Genomic DNA, 5,797 nt, shown 5'->3' with positions numbered 1-5,797 from the left:
TTTCACCGATGAGGTCCTGGACTATGAATTTCCAGAGGGATTCAAACCCCACTACAAGAAATATGTCAACTTATGACCTTCTGTCAGTGACCCTCGAAGAATTGGTCATAAATTTATGACCATTTTAGACCAATTGGTCAAAAACTGTTCAGGGGGCTCCAAACCCTAAACCATTGCGACCATTTTGGTCAGAAAGGTCGTAATTTCCTTACATGAAATGGTCACAAAGCAAACAGTGCTAGTCCGCTGCCTTATTTCTAGTTGTTAATGACCAATATAGATGGTCATAGCCTTGTAGATTGTGGTGGGTTGTGATGACTAGGCGCCATCTCATCAGTTTTGCCTATGTGTCATGTCCATGTGGCAGTTTTTGCCCTAGGTTGTGAAGCAACCTATATTTCTATCATTCCCAAAATTCCCAAAAAAATCTCATAAATTCTTTGGGGCATATCTTCATCAAATATGTAGAAATCCTTCCTTGCCTAGTTCAAAACTAATTCAACAATATTCATTTTCCTATTCTGTTCACAACAACACTTTATGAAGGAAGTGCTATTTATATATTCTTGATTGCCCTCGGAATTTTTGGGAACTCTTTCCTATCCAAATCATTACCGCATGACAAAATTCAGCTCCATTTGCCTAGCAAATCTTCCTCAGCAAATTTCCAAAGTTTTTGTCCACCTAGAAGCATTGTGAAGGAAGTACCTTTTTTATATCTCTAAATGACATGAGATTTATACAGTTCCTTCATATGCCCAAATTATCACCCTCCTCCAAATTGCAGCTCAGTCAAATCATCTATGTGAGCCCAGGTTCAACTTATATTTTATGGCCAAATTGGCACGTTGCAAAGCAAGTGTTATTTAGACCCCTCCTATTACCCTCAAACTTTTCGGGCACTCTTCCATACCCAAATCATTGCCACATGATAATATTCAGCTCAATTTTCCTAGTAAATCTTTCTCGGGAAATTTCCAAAGTTTCTACCTCGAGAGAAGCTTTGTGAAGTAAGTACTAGCTAGGCTTACCCAAATGATCTGAAAATTTACCAGCGCATGACCATACCTAAGTAACTTACCTACACCAATTTTGAGCTCATTTCATTCATCCAATCTCTCTCACTAGTTTTCCCAAGTTTTTGTCCATAGAAGAGCATTGTGAAGGAGGTACTACTTTGGCATGTCCAAATGGTATCAATTTTCTACAATGCTTTCCTATGCCCAAATAACCATCCTCCACAAAATTTCAGCTCACTCCATTCATTATTTTGAGCCCAGCTTCAACATTCATATTTTTGTCCAGCATGGTACTTTGCAAAGCAAGTACCACCTAGGATCCTCCTTTTGAGCTAAAAATTTATGAATACATTCTCCTTAGTAGATGATCATCCTCAGCCAAAACTCACGCCCATTGGCCATGTGCATTTCCCGTACCGCTAATCAAACACTTGGCTGCTAATTCATGTTTGAGCATCGATCGGTCTCGTCGTGAGAATCTTATGTTGTAATTTTCTTCCTAGCACCAACTTGGGGAGTGCCAAACCCACTAGACATGCCTAGGCCACCCAGAACACATGGCAACATTACGGTCACGCGGTGACCACGCGACGGGCATGCGAGTTTACGCGCTCTAGAGTCGGGGCCCTCGGCCACCGCCCAAACCTCGACGTATCACCACCAAACCATGTATTTATGATTAAATAGGTCCTTATGTAACTAGAAATGATTTTTGGAAAAAATAAATAGCAAACTATGAGGCAGCTGCAGTTCAAATTTGACCCGCTTCCAACTGAATCGGCGGAAATTTGTCTTTTTCACGAGAGGTGGATCAAAAAATTTTACACCCAACTATTTTGTCAATTGTGCATTAAATATGGCCTAGTATTTTATAAAAATGATTTGGTCCAATTTTGCAAGAATTATTTGGTAGTTCCTTCACAAAAAAACCTCCTTTCAGGCACTCGAAAAATGGAAAATGGTTTTTTTCGTCCAACGAAAATGAAAACTTCCTTAGGCAACATTGTTTGCCATTCCAATATGCACTCTTGTGCACAATATGAGATCATTTGAACAAACTATGCCATGAATGTGGCCATAAGATTGATCATTTGGCTTGAAAGCCATTGATCTCCACACATGATAGCTCGTTTCTGAGAACACTTTTTTAAAATAATTGCCATATTACAAGTTTGTTATTTTTCCTAGGAACTTGGCCATATATGATGACACAATGCGAAGGTTTCCCAATTTTTTGATTTTTTTTGAATTTTTTATGCCCGTTTCAAAATGCGGTCAAAACGACGGGAATGACCGTTCCTAGCTAGTGGTTGAATCTTGGAATTTTGTTGGTGTTTCTCTGATTAAAAAGATACTTATGTACCTAGAAATGATTTTTGGAAAAAATAAATAGCAAACTATGAGGCAACTGCAGTTCAAATTTGACCCGCTTCCAACTGAATCGGCGGAAATTTGTCTTTTTCACGAGAGGTGGATCAAAACTTTTTACACCCAACCATTTTGTCAATTGTGCATTAAATATGGCCTAGTATTTTATAAAATTGACTTGGTCCAATTTTGCAACAATTATTTGGTAGTTCCTTCACAAAAAAACCTCCTTTTGGGCACTCGAAAAATGGAAAATGGTTTTTTCGTCCAAAGAAAATGAAAACTTCCTTAGGTAACATTGTTTGCCATTCCAATATGCACCCTTGTGCACAATATGAGATCATTTGAACAAACTATGCCATGAATGTGGCCATAAGATTGATCATTTGGCTTGAAAGCCATTGATCTCCACACGTGATAGCTCGTTTCTGAGAACACTTTTTAAAATAATTGCCATATTACAAGTTTGTCATTTTTCCTGGGAACTTGGCCACAAATAATGACACAATGCGAAGGTTTCTCAATTTTTTGATTTTTTTTGAATTTTTTATGCCCGTTTCAACATGCGGTCAAAACGGCGAGAATGACCGTTCCTAGCTAGTGGTTGAATCTTGGAAAACTTTCAATGTTTCTCTGATTAAATAGATACTTATGTACCTAGAAATGATTTTTGGAAAAATAAATAGCAAACTATGAGGCAGCTGCAGTTTAAATTTGACCCGCTTCCAACTGAATCGGCGGGAATTTGTCTTTTTCACCAGAGGTGGATCAAAACTTTTGACACCCAACCATTTTGTCAATTGTGCATTAAATATGTCCTAATATTTTATAAAAATGATTTGGTACAATTTTGGAACAAATATATGGTAGGTCCTTCACAAAAAAACCTCATTTCGGGCACTCGAAAAATGGAAAATGAATTTTCCATGCAAAGAAAATGAAAACTCCCTTTGGCAACATTGTTTGGAATTCCAAGATGCACCCTTGTGCACAATATGAGATCATTTGAACAAACTATGCCATGAATGTGACCATGAGATTGAGCGTTTGGGTTGAAATCCATGAATCTTCACACATGATAGCTCATTTATGAGAACACTTTTCTAAAATAATTTCCGTATTACAAGTTTATTATTTTTCCTGGAAACTTGGTCACATATAATGACACAATGCGAAGGTTTTCCAATTTTTTGATTTTTTTTTGAATTTTTTATGCCCGTTTCAAAATGCGGTCAAAACGGCAGGCTTGACCGTTCCTAGCTAGTGGTTGAATCTTGGAATTTTTTTGGTGTTTCTCTGATTAAATAGGTACTTATGTACCTAGAAATGATTTTGGAAAAAATAAATAGCAAACTATGAGGCAGCTGTAGTTCAAATTTGACCCGCTTCTAGCTGAATTGACGGAAATTTGTCTTTTTCACGAGAGGTGGATTAAAAGTTTTGACACACAACCATTTGGTTATTTGTACATTAAATATGGTCTAGTATTTTAAAAAATGATTTGATACAATTTTGCAACAAATATTTGGTATGTTCTTCACAAAAAAACTCATTTTGAGCACTCGAAAAATGAAAAATGAATTTTCGTGCAAAGAAAATGAAAAGTTCCTTATTACTATTTTGTTATTTTTTCTTCTAAAAACTAGGTCACATTTGATGACATGATGAGAAGGTTTTTCATTTGTTTCATTTTTTTCCAATGTATCAGGTCAAGTAAATAGCTAAGATGATCTAACATCTTATTTTTAAATTTATCACGATCAATTCAATTGGTCATAATATTGTATTGCGTTCTGATTGGTCCGTGGACAAGGCACACGGATCATGCACAAAACACCATTGGATCTTCCCGGATCCAACGGTAGCCGTCGCTCCTCGCCTCCCCCACCAACCCCACCTGAGGCGAAACCCTAGCTGGCATCTTCCATCCACCCCCGCCTCCTTTCTTTCTTTCTTTCTTTCTTTCTTCCTCTCCCCTCGTCCCCCTCAGATCCCCCTCCCCCGATCCCACCAGCCGGCGGCGACATCCCTGCATCCATGGCCTCCCCGCGCCCATCCTCGCCGCATCGCCACCCCGACCCCTCCCTTCCCCACTGCATCGCCACCCCCAAGCCACCTCCCTTCCCTAACCCTACACCCGTACCTCAACCTGCGCCACAACCCGTCGGATCCCCCTTCTCCGCTGCCGCTCCCCCTCCTCTCCCCTCAACCGGCGGCCAGATCCACCCACTCCCTCTCCCCACCCACTCACCGAACTCGCTCTCCGTCGCCGCCATCTAGGCCGGCAGCCATCTCCGGCGTGCAAGGCGTCGGTGACCAAGGAGGAGGCATGGAGATGAGCTTCGGGGGCGGAGGTGGAGGGGAGTGCTCATCGTCGTCCGCGGCGTCGATATAGTTCAGCGGTGCCCCTCCCCCCCGCCTCCCACCCCCTCGCCGCCTCCTCCTCCTTCCTCCAGCACTACGTATCCAACCTCGCCTCTCGCTTCGCCGCCCCGCGCTCGCCGCCCCGCACTCTGGTCTCAAGAGCTCGCCAGAATGGTCGCCCATAGGGTAAGCTCCTCCTCCCTCCCTCTCTCTCTCTCTCTCTCTCTCTCTCTCTCTCTCTCTCTCTCTCTCTCTCTCTCTTCCCCACCCCGCCGTCCTCCCCCAGTCCTATAGATCCGCCGCGCCGTCGATCTTACCCCCATCGTGGCTGACCTCTCTGTGTTTGCGTGCAGTTCCACCAGTACCAGGTGGTGGGTCACGCGCTGCCGACCCCCGGCGATGAGCAGCCCAAGATCTACCGCATGAAGCTCTGGGCCACCAACGAGGTCCGCGCCAAGTCCAAGTTCTGGTCAGTCTCCTCCCCCAACCTCGATCTTCCTCGCGCGCTGGTTTCGTCGGCGCTTATGTGTTTGATTGTTTGGTTGTTTGCGCAGGTACTTCCTGAGGAAGCTCAAGAAGGTGAAGAAGGCCAACGGCCAGATGCTCGCCATCAACGAGGTATATCACTTCTCTCCAGTTGCCATGATCCGTGGATGCAACTTTAACTGTGCTGGCTGGCACTAACTGCCGTGGTTGTGCAATAGATCATTTTTGGTACCGTGTTGGTCTTATGTATGGCGAAGACACTTGATTTTAGTTGCTGCATAGGGAGATGTATGCAGCGTCGCAGTGTTCTAGCTTTAACCAAACGGTAGAATAATATTGTTTCTGTGGATCGTGCCGAGGTTTTGGTGGTTTCTACTGAAGGTCCTTGGTTCCTTACTAGGTCATGTATATTGGTCGTGACCTCACTTGTATGTTAGGTTTAGTTCGTGTGTTCTGTGATGTTGCTGAAATAGGGTATTTGGTAGATTTATACCAGATCATGTAAGTTGGTTCTGGCCTCATTCGGTGTGAATTTAAATTGAACGAGCCACTCTCTTAAA

General features: G+C 42.6%; 1 long non-coding RNA gene across 1 annotated transcript; it reads left to right on the top strand.

Moving 5' to 3' along the window:
• The first annotated feature begins 4,910 nt into the window (after nucleotides 1-4,910).
• Nucleotides 4,911-5,386, top strand: LOC125525555. The gene is made up of 3 exons (XR_007291353.1): nucleotides 4,911-4,937; nucleotides 5,105-5,220; nucleotides 5,306-5,386. It is a non-coding gene; the product is annotated as an uncharacterized LOC125525555 (long non-coding RNA).
• Nucleotides 5,387-5,797: the final 411 nt, after the last annotated feature.

The sequence above is a fragment of the Triticum urartu genome, chromosome 7 (genome assembly GCF_003073215.2).
Source record: "Triticum urartu cultivar G1812 chromosome 7, Tu2.1, whole genome shotgun sequence".
NCBI lineage: Eukaryota > Viridiplantae > Streptophyta > Magnoliopsida > Poales > Poaceae > Triticum > Triticum urartu.
Note: the sequence above shows the minus strand (reverse complement) of the source record. Positions and strands in the feature narration are given on the sequence as shown.